Source organism: Pan paniscus, chromosome 20, assembly GCF_029289425.2.
Source record: "Pan paniscus chromosome 20, NHGRI_mPanPan1-v2.0_pri, whole genome shotgun sequence".
In the NCBI taxonomy this organism is placed as follows: Eukaryota; Metazoa; Chordata; class Mammalia; order Primates; family Hominidae; genus Pan; species Pan paniscus.
In genome coordinates, this window is record NC_073269.2 from 16,471,917 (window position 1) to 16,485,536 (window position 13,620).

Here is a 13,620-nt window from a genome sequence, read left to right on the forward strand (position 1 = left end):
GGAGACGCAGTGCGCCTGCGCAAGAGCCGGTGCGTATTTGCCTGTACCTACGCGCGATGCCAGTACTTCTGGTCAGTTCCCAGGAGCGGCAAGTGAGGAATATGAAATAACCTTATGGCTGAATCAGGGTGAAGGGGAAGCTTGTAAGCATGGAAGACGCTCTACTCAAACTAAAAAGTTCAAGTTCTGATCCAGCAGATGAAGAGGGAGGCCTGAGAGGCTGCTGTTCTAACTCGCTCCCAGGTGACTTCCATGCTGCTGATCCGCGGACCACATTTTGAGTGCCCAGATTGTAGTAGATGAGGTTGAGTGGACAGGCTGGGGCCAGATTCCATGGAGCCTCGTGGGCCGTGTTAAGGATTTTTATTTTTTATTTTTGTTTTATTTTATTTTATTTTTTTGAGACGGAGTCTCACTTTGTCGCCCAGGCTGGAGTGCAGTGGCTCGATTTCGGCCCACTGCAACCTCCGCCTCCCGGGTTCAAGTGATTCTCCTACCTCAGCCTCCCGAGTAGCTGGGATTACAGGCGCCGGTCACCGCGCCCGGCTAATTTTTGTAGGTTTTTTTTTTTTTTTTTTTTTGAGTAGGGATGGGGTCTCACCATCTTGGCCAGGCTGGTCTTGAACTCCTGACCTCGTGATCCACCCGCCTCGGTCTCCCAAAGTGCTGGGATTACAGGCGTGAGCCACCGCGCCCGGCCAAGGACTTTTATTGGTTTTTATTTTTGGTTTTGTTTTTTTCTGAGACAGGGTCTCGCTCTGTCGCCCAGGCTGGAGTGCAGTGACGCCATATGGGCTCACTGCAACCTTAGCCTCCTGGGTTCAAGCGATCCTCCTGCCTCAGCCTCTTAAGTAGCTGTAATTACAGGTGCGCACTACCATGCCTGGCTAATTTTTGTATTTTTAGTAGAGATGGGGTTTCACCATGTTGGTCAGGCTGGTCTCGAACTCCTGACCTCAAGTGATCCATCCGCCTCAGCCTCTCAAATTGTTGGGATTACAGGCGTGAGCCACCACACCTGGCCTGAAAAAGATATTTCAAGATGGAGAGAGAGAGGGGTTAGCTGTGTCACGTGTCCCTGAGTTGAAGAAGATGAGGAAAGAGAATTGACAGTTGAGTTTGGCAAGGGTCTGGTCCCTGCGGACCTTGATAAGAGCTGTTGCATTAGAGTGTTCAGGAAGATAATTTGTAATGAAATGTATTTCGAATACAGATGCTCTTTGACTTACGATGGGGTTACATCCCGATAAACCTATCATAATCAAGTTGAAAAATCTTAGAACCGTCAAGTCAGGGGCTGTCTGTAGAGGGATCTCTAGGATATCCCCTAGGGGGCAGTGTTACCCTGGTAACTGTCAAGTGTAACCAGTAGAACTGCCCTCCTGTGAGACCCTTTTTCAGTGCTGGAGCAAACTAGAATACACACAGGATGGAATCATACTATACAGTTACCGTGCAACTTGCTATTTCCACTTAACCATCTATACACGTATACCTAACTTTTGTTTTTAGTAGCTACATGATTCATAGTGCAACTCTGCCATAGTGTAATCAACCGTTATCCTACTGATGGACAATTCCTGGACTTTTCTGAGTTTTGCCACTGTGATGATGCAGTAAATGTCCCTGAATCAATATCCTTAAGACTGGATCTTTAGTGAAGCATAGTTTTCAAAAAATGACATTTGTGAGTACAGTGTCTCACCCCAGTAACCCCAGCACTTTGGGAGGCTGAGGTGGGAGGACTGCTTGAGCCCAGGAGTTTGAGGCTAGCATGGGCAACATAGTGAAATCCTGTCTCTAAAAATAAAATAAAATAAAATAAAAAACAATAAATGATGGCCGGGTATGGTGGCTCACACCTGTAATCCCAGCACTTTTTTGTTTTTGCTTTTCTTTTTTTTTTTTTTTTTTTGAGACAGAGTCTTGCTCTGTGGCCCAGGCTGGAGTGCAGTGGTGTGATCTTGGCTCACTACAACCTCCACCTCCTGGATTCAAGCAATTCTCCTGCCTCAGCCTCCTGAGTACCTACGATTACAGGCGTGCGCCAACATGCCTGGCTAATTTTTGTATTTTTAGTAAAGATGGGGTTTTACCATGTTGGCCAGGCTGGTCTTGAACTCCTGACCTCGTGATCTGCCTGCCTTGGCCTCCCAAAGTGCTGGGATTACAGGCGTGAGCCATGGCGCCTGGCCCATCCCAGCACTTTGGGAGGCCAAGACGGGTGGATAACCTGAGGTCAGGAGTTCAAGACTAGCCTGACCAACATGGTAAAACCTTGTCTCTACTAGAAATACAAAAATTAGCTGGGCATGGTGGCAGGCACCTGTAATCCCAGCTACTCAGGAGGTTGAGGCAGGAGAATCACTTGAACCCCGGGAGGCAGAGGTTGCAGTGAGCCGAGATCGCGCCACTGCACTCCAGCCTGGGCAACAAGAGTGAAACTCCATCTCAAAAAAAAAAAAAAAAAAAAAAAAGACATTGAGTCACAGGATGTATATATCTTTCATTTTGTTCATGATTGCCACATTAGTTTTCTCTTTTTCTCTCCTTTCATCCCTTCCCTCTCTTACTTCCCTCCTTCCCAGCTTTGTTGGATGTAATTGACTGAACATGAACTGCTCATATTTAAACCATGCCTGGCCGAAATTGCATGTTTTGACATACAGGTATATCATTAAAACATGACCATAATCAAGACAATTATTTCCATCACCCTAAGAAATTTCCTCTTACCAGTAGCCGAGTGTGATGGCTCATGCCTGTAATCCTAGCACCTTGGGAGGCCGAGGTGTGCGAATCACGTGAAGACAGGAGTTTGAGACCAGCCTGGGCAACACGGTGAGACCCCTTGTAGTCTCCACTACAAATACAAAAATTAGCCAGACATAGTGGTACATGCCTGAAGTCCCAGCTACTCGGGAGGCTGAGGCTGGAGAATCACTTGAACCCAGGAGGCGGAGGCTGCAGTGAGCCAAGATTGTGCCACTGCACTCCAGCCTGGGTGACAGATCAAGACTCAGTCTTAAAAAAAAAAAAAATAAGAAAAAAAAAGAAATTTTCTCTTGCCCTTTTGTGCTCTGTCCCCTACTCCAGCCCCTGGCCCTAACTGATTTGTTTTTGGTTCCTATAACTTTGTCTTTTTCAGAAAGTCATATAAGCTGAATCATACAACGTGTAGCCTTTTGAGCTGGGCTTCTTTCCCCAGCATAAGATGTTTGAAACTCACTCATGTTCCCAGCATTTTGGGAGGCCAAGGCGGGTGGATTGCTTGAGGTCAGAAGTTCAAGACCAGCCTGGCCAACATGGTGAAACCCCATTTCTACTAAAAATACAAAAATTAGCTGGATGTGTTGGTGTGCGCCTGTAATCCCAGCTACTTGGGAGGCCAAGCCAGGAGAATCACTTGAAACCAGGAGGCGGAGGTTGCAGTGAGCCGAGATCACGCTATTGCACTCCAGCCTGGGCAACAGAGCCAGACTCTGTCTCAAAAAAAAAAAAAAAAAGAAAAAAAGGAACTCACTCGTGTTGTTGGATATGTCAGCAGTTTGTTTCTTTTTTGTTTTCTTTTGAGATGGGGTCTCACTCTGTCACCCAGACTGGAGTGCAGTGGCACCATCATGGTTCACTGTAGCCTCAACTTCCCAGGCTCCAGCAGTCCTCCCACCTCAGCTTCCCGAGTAGCGGGGATTACACCTGTGCACCACCACGCCCAGTTAATTTTTGTGGTTTTTGTAAAGACAAGGTTTTGCCATGTTGCCCAGGCTGGTCTCGAACTCCTGGACTCAAGCAATCCACCTGCCTTGGCCTTTCAAAGCGCTTGGATTATAGGCATGATTATTATTCAGTTGTATTCTGTTATATGAATGTCCCACACTTTGTTTATCTTTTCACCTGTTAGTGACCTGTTTTTGCATTGTTGCTGGTGTTGAACAATTATTAGAGCTGTTATGAACCATTTCTTTCATTTTGAGGGTGGCAGATGACACCACTCCAAAATATGCCACTTTGGCATATGGATTGTTTCAGCTAAGGGCACTTGAAAAACAGTAGGTGCAGGAAAAGCACTCTGACCTCCCTCTTTTCTCTGGAAAACGAGATAAACCCCCATATGGAAGATGCCCTCCCCATCCCAGAAAGAAAGTAAAATTCTTTTTAGACAGGGTCTCATCCTGTTGCCCAGGCTGGAGTGAAGTGGTGTGATATCCACTTCCTGCAACCTCACTGCAACCTCCACCTCCTAGTCTTAAGCGATCCTCTCGCCTTGTCCCCAAAATAGCTGGGATCACAGGCACCCACCACCATGCCCAGCTAATTTTTTTGTATTTTTGGTAGACACAGGGTTTCACTAAGTTGCCTAGGCTGGTGTACAGCTCCTGAGCTCAAGTGATCCACCTGCTTCTGCCTCCCAAAGTGCTGGGATTACAGGCCTGAGCCACCACGTCCAGCCCTAGATCGTACAATTCTTATCACCAGAAGACAGGGAGTCAAAGCTGAGGAAAAAATGTACAAACAAACCTTGTTAAACGAACCCTTATTTTTCTAGTTATTTTTCCACCATTAACTGCTCTAGCCCAAACCCCTTTGTCTTGTCACATTTTCATAATTTACTACCCTTTTAAAACTTTATTTATAATATTTATTTATAATTTTAAAATTTATTTATATATTTATTTAGAGACGGGGCCTTACTCTGCTGCCCAGGCTGGAGTACAGTGGCACAATCATAGCTGATTGCAGCCTCAAACTCCTGGGCTCAAGCGAAACTCCCACGTCAGCCTCCTGAGTACCTGGGACTACAGGTGCGTGCCACCCAGCTAATTTTATTTTTTGTTGTTTTAGAGGTGGGGTCTCCCTGTGTTGTCCAGGCTGTTCTTGAACTCCTGGGTCCAAGCAATCCTCCCACCTTGGCCTCCCAAAGTGTTGGGATTACTAGTATGAGCCACCACGCCCATCTATAATTTACTACTTTTTTTTTTTTTTGAGAAGTCTGGCTCTGTTGCCCAGGCTAGAGTCCAGTGGTGCGATCTCAGCTCACTGCAACCTTTGCCTCCCAGGTTCAAGTGATTCTTCTGCCTCAGCCTCCCAAGTAGCTGGAATTACAGGTATGTGCCACCATGCCTGGCTAATTTTTGTATTTTTAGTAGAGATGGGGTTCCTCCATGTTGATTAGGCTGGTCTCAAACTCCCAACCTCAGGTGATCCGCCCACCTTGGCCTCCCAAAGTGTTGGGATTACAGGCATGAGCCACCATGTCCATCCATAATTTTCTACTGTTTCTCCAATACAGTAAATAAGTGTTTGACTGTAACTGCTTCTTTGGGTCTTCCTTTTCAGGGCTCCCATGTCCCATAGAACTTATGTTAAATATATTTCTATGCTTTTCTCCTATTAATTGATCAAATGTCAGTTTAAGTCTTAGGCCCAGCCAGAGATCTAAGAGGGTAGAGGAGAAATCTTGCCTTCCCTCCACAGGTCTTTGTGTGGATGTTCATTTGCATCTTTCCCTGTGATTGCTTGCTTGCTTGCTTGATTGATTTTGAGACAGGGTCTCACTCTGTGGCCCAGGCGGAAGTACAGTGGCGTGATCATGACTCACTGCAGGCTTGACCTCCCAGGCTCAAGTGATCCTCCCACCTTAGCCCCTGCCCCACCCTCTCCACCCCACCCTCTCAACCCCCTGAGTATCTGGAACTACAGATAAGCACCTCCATGCCTGTTTACTTTTTTATTTTTATTTTTTATTTTTGGTAGAGATGGGATTCACTATGTTTCTCAGGCTGGTCTTGAACCCCTAGGCTCAAGCAATCCACCCACCATGGCCTCCCAAAGTGCTGGGATTACAGGCATGAGCCACCACATCCTGCCTCCCTGAAATATTTGATTCCTTCGGAATTTATTTTTGTATGTGGTCTAAGGTAGGGTTCAGGTTTTGTCTCATTCCAGTGCAAACTGACAAGGCAAATAACACCTCCTTTTCCATGAAGTTGCAATGCGACCTTGAACCTATATTATGTTCTTAAATAAATCTTCCTGAATTTGTTCTTGGATTCCCTCAGTATTTTCCTGAGTCAATGCTATATTGTTTTTGTATTTGTTTCTACTTACTCTCTTGATATTTTCCCGAGCCAATGTTTTGTTTTGGTGGTTTTTTTTTGTTTTTTGTTTTTTGTTTTTTTATTTTAGAGACAGGATCTCACTCCATCATCCAGGCTCAGGCTGGAATGCCATGGTGTGATCATTGCTCATTGTAGCCTCCAGCTCCTGGGCTCGAGGGATCTTCCCACCTCAGCCTCCTAAATAGCTGGAACTACAGGCGTACACCTCCATGCCTGGTTAATTTATGTATTTTTTTTTAAGTTGGGGCCTTGCTATGTTGCCCAGGCTGGTCTTGAATTCCTGGCCTTAAGTGATCCTCACATCTTAGCCTTCCAAAGTGCTGGGATTGCAAGTATGAGCCACCACACCTTACCCTGAGTCAATGTCAATGTCCTTTTTTTTTTTTTTTTTTTTGAGACGGTGTCTTGCCCTGTCACCCAAGCTGGAGTGCAGTGGCGCAATCTCGGCTCACTACAACCTCTGCCTCCAGGGTTCAAGTGATTCTCCTGCCTCAGCAGCCTCCCAAGTAGCTGGGATTATAGGCGCCCACCACCACACCTGGCTAATTTTTGTATTTTTAGTAGAGACAGGTTTCGCTACGTTGGCCAGGCTGGTCTTGAACTCCTGACCTCAGGTGATCCACCCGCCTCGGCCTCCCAAAGTGCTGGGATTACAGGCGTGAGCCACCACACCTGACCCTGAGCCAGTGTGTTACTATTTTGATGACTGTATGTTTTGCTATTGGTAAGGCAGGTATCTCACTTTCTTATTCATGATTCTTGGCCTGGGATGCTGTTTAGGAAGTGGACATGGCCTGAGTGTCAAGTGACAGACAGCCTACTGGCTGCATGAGAATGCCAGTCCCTTTTTCAGCCTCTAGTTTGACAAGCAGAGTGGCAAGATGATAGTGTCTGTGACAGCTGAAATCAGGAGTGGTTGGTTGCTCAGGAGGATCGAGAAGAGATGAAACCCTGCCACTTGCCTGAGGGACTCTGCTGTCTCGTTTCTTGCAGGTTAAAAGGCATCTTTCCAAAAATGGCTGAACCTGGTGTGGTGGCTATGCCTGTAATCCCAGCATTTTGGGAGGCCGAAGTGAGAGGATCACTTGAGGACAGGAGTTCAAGACCAGTTTGGGCAACCTAGGGAGACTCCATCTCTCTTTTTTTTTTTTTTTTTGAGATGGAGTCTTGCTCTGTCGCCCAGGCTGGAGTGCGGTGGTGCGATCTTGGCTCACTGCAAGCTCCACCTCCTGGGTTCACACCATTCTCCTGCCTCTCAGCCTCCCAAGTAGCTGGGACCACAGGCGCCCGCCACCACGCCCGGCTAATTTTTTTGTGCGTGTGTTTTTAGTAGAGACAGGGTTTCACCGTGTTAGCCAGGATGGTCTCGATCTCCTGACCTCGTGATCTGCCCTCCTCGGCCTCCCAAAGTGCTGGGATTACAGGCGTGAGCCACCGCGCCCGGCATTTTTTTTTTTTTTTTTTGGAGACAGAGTCTCAGTCCATTGCCCAGGCTGGAGTGCAGTGGCGTGATCTCGACTCACTGCAACCTCCACCTCCCGGGTTCAAGCAGTTCTCCCACCTTAGCCTCCCAAGTATCTAGGGTTACAGATGCACACCACCATGTCTGGCTAATTTTTGTATTTTTTGGTAGAGGAGGGATTTCACCATGTTGACCAGGCTAGTCTCGAACTCCTGACTTCAGGTGATCCGCCTGCCTTGGCCTCCCAAAATGCTGGGATTACAGGCATGATGTACCATGCCCGAACCCCATTTCTTAAAATAAATAAATTAGGCCGGGTGCGGTGGTTCATGGCTATAATCCCAGCACTTCAGGAAGCCGAGATGGACAGATTGCTTGAGCCCAGGAGTTCAAGACCAGCCTGGACAAAGTGGTGAAACCCCCTCTCTACAAAAAATACAAAAATTGGCTGGGTGCAGTGGCTCACGCCTGTAACCCCAGCACTTTGAGAGGCCGAGGTGGGTGGATCACGAGGTCAGGAGATCGAGACCATCCTGGTCAACATGGTGAAACCCCGTCTCTACTAAAAATACAAAATTAGCTGGGCATGGTGGCACACTTACCTGTAGTCCCAGCTACTCGGGAGGCTGAGGCAGGAGAATCAATTGAACCTGGGAGGTGGAGGTTGCAGTGAGCCAAGATCAGGCCACTACACTCCAGCCTGGCGACAGAGCAAGACTCTGTCTCAAAAAGAAAAAAAAAAAAAAAAAAAAAAATTAGCCAGGTGTGGTGGTGTGTGCTTGTAGTCCCAGCTGTTCGGGATGCTTAGGTGGGAGGGAGGATTGCTTGAGCCCCGGAGACGGAAGTTGCAGTGAGCTGTGATCACACTACTGTACTCCAGCCTGACAGCCTGGGCAACAGAGTGAGACCCTGTCTAAAAAACAGAAAAGTAAAGAAAAAAAAAATAATTAATTAAGATGGCTGAGTGCTGGCTGGTGTTGTCTCCTCAGCAAGACAAAAGCTCCCTGAGGGCCAGCGCCCACCCTGATTTATTCCTCCTAGTGTCCTTGGGTCCCCGGCTGCCTGGCACAGAGCTTTGGTCCTTGGTGCTCGGTAGAAGTGTCTGGCTGATGTAGAGGAGGGAGCCTGAGTTACAATCCCCCCTCCCCTGCCACTCAGTCTTCATGTGACATTGGATGTGTCACTTCTTCTTTCTGTGCTCTGGGCCATGGGAACGGGGTCCTTGGGCTATGATGGTGACCTCTGATTCAGACTCCTGCCTGTCTGGTGCCTCTGAGTCAGTGAGAAGAGAGCGGCTGTGACCTCCCTAGACTGTTGTGGTTAAGATTGAGGGACTGCCACTTCCTAGAAATGACCTTGGTCACAGTGGTTAAGCCGTCCAATCTAAGATAAATATTGTACCAAAAAAAATTAAAAAATAAAAACCCACAAAAACACGTCTGAGCTTCTGTAATAGCCTCTGAGAAGCAAGGATGATTCTGGCCCCTGCCTCATGGGCCAGGATCAGAAGTGACGGTAAATGGCAGCTGGAACAAACTCAGGATTACATTTTGGGGATTTGTTTGTTTGCTTGAGACAGAGTCTTGCTCTGTTGCCCAGGCTGGAGTGCAGTGGTACGACCTCGGCCCACTGCAACCTCCGCCTCCTGGGTTCAAGTGATTCTCCTGTCTCAGCCTCCTGAGTAGCTGGAATTACAGGTGCCCGCCACCATGCCAGCTAATTTTTGTATTTTTAGTGGAGACAGCGTTTTGCCATGTTGGCCAGGCTGGTCTCGAACTCCTGATCTCAAGTGATCTGCCCGCCTCAGCCTCCCAAAGTGTTGGGATTACAGGTGTGAGCCACCACCCCTGGCCAGGATTGCATTTTGGAAAGATCACTGCTTAATTATAACAGTTGGCCAGACATGATGGCTCACACCTGTAATCCTGCATTTTGGGAGGCTAAGGAGGAAGAATCACTTGAGGTCAAGAGTTTGAGACCAGCCTAGGCAACATAGCAAGACCCCGTCTCTACAAAACACACACACACAAAATTAACCAAGAGTGGTGGGGTGAAGCTGTGGTCCCACCCATTCAGGAGGCAGAGGCAGGAGGATCCCTTGAGCTCAGGAGGTGGAAACTGCAGTGAGCTATGATTACACCATTGCACTCCAGCCTGGGCAACAGAGTGAGACACTGTTTCAAAAAAAACCAAAAAATTATAACAGTAACACATACACCCTGTAACAAATTCAACAGTATTGACATCTATAAAGTAGCAAATTATACCAAGATACACACACACACACACACACACACACACACACACACACACGCAAAGTAACAAATAAGCCGGAGCAGTAGCTCATGCCTGTAATCTCAGCACTTTGGGAGGCCGAGGCGGGTGGATCACCTGAGGTCGGGAATTCAAGATCAGCCTGACCAACATGGAGAAACCCTGTCTCTACTAAAAAATACAAAATTAACCAGGCGTGGTGGCGCATGCCTCTAATCCCAGCTACTCAGGAGGCTGAGGCAGGAGAATCGCTTGAATCTGGGAGGCAGAGGTTGCTGTGAGCTGAGATCACGCCACTGCACTCCAGCCTGGACAGCAAGAGGGAAACTTCATCTCAAAAAAGAAAATAAGTAAAATAACAAATGAAAGGTGACAATTTCACCAAGTGCCTCTCCCCAGAAGTAACCTCAGTTACCATTTTTTTTTTGAGACAGTCTCCCAAACTGGAGTGCAGTGGCGTGATCACAGCTCACTGCGGCCTCCACTTCCCAGACAAGAACGATTCTCGTGCCTCAGCCTCCCAAGTAGCTGGGATTATAGGCATGCATCACCAGGCCTGACATTCTTTTGTATTTTTTAGTAGAGGTGGGTTTTTGCCATGTTGGCCAGGCTGGTCTTGAACTCCAGTCCTCAAGTGATCTGCCTGCCCCTGCCTACCAAAGTGCTGGGATTACAGGCATGAGCCACTGCACTCAGCTCTGTTTACATTTTGTCCTAGGTTCATTTCACTCCGCTAGGCAGGCAGCTGGAGCCAAACAACTGGGTCCCTGCCGTGTAGCAGTTGCAAGTGGCGGTTGAGAGTGGGCCAAAGGAGGGGTTCCTGTGCCTTGCCTAGCGCTAATGGCCTGGGTTGCCTGAGGGTGGGTGTTACTTAACTCTCCCTCAGAGGGGAACTGGGCTCCCCCGCAGCTGTCACATCAGGTCTAGCACTCTGCTTTCAGTATAAGAGAAACAGGCCCTGAGATTTTTTTTTTTTTTTTTTTTTCCCCTGAAACGGAGTCTCATTCTGTTTCCCAGGCTGGATTGCAGTGGTGTGATCTCGGCTCACTGCAACCTCCGCCTCCTGGGTTCAAGCAATTCTCCTGCATCAGCCTCCTCAGTAGCTGGGATTACAGGCACGTGCCACCATACCCAGCTAATTTTTTGTATTTTTAGTAGGGACGGGGTTTCACCATGTTGGCCAGGCTGGTCTCCAATTCCTGACCTCAAGTGATCTGCCTGCCTCAGCCTCTCAAAGTGCTGGGATTACAGGTGTGAGCCACTGTGCCCAGCCCTGAGATAATTCTCCTTCTAGAAGTTTTCTTACACATTACTTTCACAGCATTGGTCCAGGGACCACCACTGCAGCCTTGTTGGTAAGAGGGAAATAATTATTTATTTATTTATGTATTTTGAGAAAGAGTCTCGCTCTGTTGCTCAGTCTGGAGTGCAGTGGCGTCATATCGGCTCACTGCAACCTCCGCCTCCCGGGTTCAAGCAATTCTCTGCCTCAGCCTCCCAAGTAGCTGGGACTACAAGCACACGCCACCATGCCCGGCTAATTTTTGTATTTTTAGTAGAGACGGGGTTTCACTATATTGGTCAGGCTGGTCTCAAACTCCTGACCTCAGGTGATCCACCTGCCTCGGCCTCTGAAAGTGTTGGGATTACAGGTGTGAGCCACCATGCCTGGCCTAGAAGGAAAGATTTAAAAAAACCACGGCTGGGCGTGGTGGCTCACGCCTGTAATCCCAGCACTTTGAGAGGCCGAGGTGGGTGGATCATGAGGTCAGGAGTTCAAGACCAGCTTGGCCAAGATGGCGAAACCCCATCTCTACTAAAAATACAGAAATTAGCTGGGCATGGTGGCGTGTGCTTGTAGTCCCAGCTACTTGGGAGGCTGAGGCAGAGAATTGCTTGAACCCAGGAGGCGGAGGTTGCAGTGAGCCAAGATCGTGCCACTGCACTCCAGCCTGGCTGACGGAGTGAGACTCCATCTCAAAAAAAGAAAACAAAATAAAAAAACCTCAATGAGGCCGAGCACTTTGGCATTTTGGCTCACGCCTGCAATCCCAGCACTTTGGGAGGTTGAGGCAGGAGGATCACCTGACCCTGTGAATTTGAGGCTGCAGTGAGCTATGACCTGCCATTGCACTCTAGTCTAAGTGACAGAGCAAGATTCTGTCTCTCAAAACAACCCCCAAAACCAATAAAATCCTGAAAGGGGCACTAGCAAGGAGCCAGTGACATAAGGCAGAAGCTTCGTGGCTGTCAAAAAGAAGGGCAATCTTTTTCCTTGTTCCTGGGAATCCTGCAAACATGTCTGTCCCATAGGTAATGCGTGGACAAGGTCATTTGTTATGACATTGAGGACTGCAAAATTGTTTGAAGTGTTACAGGAAAGGGGTCTCGATCCAGACCCCAAGAGAGCATTCTTGGATCTTATGCAAGAAACAATTCAGGACTGGGCACAGTGGCTCATGCCTGTAATCCCAGCACTTTGGCAGGCCAAGGCAGGTGAATCACCTGAGGTCAGGAGTTCAAGACCAGCCTGACCAACATGGTGAAACGCCGTCTCTACTAAAAATACAAAATTAGCCAGGCATGGTGGTGGGGGCCTGTAATCCCAGCTACCTGGGAGGCTGAGGCAGGAGAATTGCTTAATCGGTTGAACCCAGGAGATGGAGGTTGCAGTAAGCCAACATTACACCCATGTACTCCAGCCTGGGTGACAGAGTGAGACTCCATCTCAAAAAAGAAAAAAAAAGTGGAGTGCAGTAACAGGAATGTGTGCAGAACTATGTGTATATTGTGTTGCTTTTGGTGTAAAAAATGGGAATGTGTTTGCAGTGGCATGCCCCTGTAATCTCATCTACTCGGGAGGCTGAGATGGATCACTTGAGCCCAGGAGCTCAAGACCAGCCTGGGCAACATAGCAAAACTCTGTCTCTGAAAAACAGTCTCAAGCAATAGCTCATGCCTGTAATCCCAACACTTTCGGAGGCTGAGGCAGGAGGATTGCTTGAGCCCAGGAGTACAAGACCGGTTTGGGCAACAGAACAAGACTCCCATCTCTACAAAAAAAATCTAAAAATTAGTTAGGAGTGGTGGTGCGTGCCTGTAGTCCTAGCTACTGGAGAGGCTAGGGTGGGAGGATTTCTTGAGCCCAGGAGTTTGAGGCTGCAGGGAGCTATGATTGCACCACTGCACTCCAGCCTGGACAATATAGCAAGACCCCTCTCCCTAAAGAAATAATAGGCCGGGCACAGCGGCTCATGCCTGTAATCCCAACACTTTGGGAGGCTGAGGCGGGCAGGTCACGAGGTCAGGAGATTGAGACCATCCTGGCCAACATGGTGAAACCCCATCTCTACTAAAAATACAAAAATTGCCAGGCGCGGTGGCTCACTCCTGTAATCCCAGCACTTTGGGAGGCTGAGGCAGGCGGATCACGAGGTCGGGAGATTGAGACCATCCTGGCTAACACGATGAAACCCCATCTCTATTTAAAAATACAAAAAACGAGCCGGGCGTGGGGGCAGGCGCCTGTAATCCCAGCTACTTGGGAGGCTGAGGCAGGAGAATGGTGTGAACCCGGGAGGCAGAGCTTGCAGTGAGCCGAGATCACGCCACTGCACTCCAGCCTGGGCGACAGAGCAAGACTCTGTCTCAAAAAAAAAAAAAAAAAAAAAAATTAGCTGGGCGTGGTGGCTCGTGCCTATAATCCCAGCTACTCGGGAGGCTGAGGCAGGAGAATTGCTTGAATCTGGGAGTTGGAGGTTTCAG

The 13,620-nt window shown here is 48.2% G+C and overlaps 1 protein-coding gene across 2 annotated transcripts in view; it reads left to right on the forward strand.

Annotated features, from left to right (window-relative positions):
* The first annotated feature begins 22 nt into the window (after positions 1–22).
* Positions 23–13,620, forward strand: part of ZNF627 (zinc finger protein 627) — a 59,925-nt gene continuing 46,327 nt past the window's right edge. The window contains exons 1-2 of one of the 2 annotated variants that reach the window (XM_055103626.2): positions 23–243; positions 4,679–5,105. The gene's annotated coding sequence lies outside the window, so the exon portion shown is untranslated. The remainder of the gene's footprint in view (positions 244–4,678; positions 5,106–13,620) is intronic. The other variant, XM_034946795.3, reaches the window with a different exon arrangement.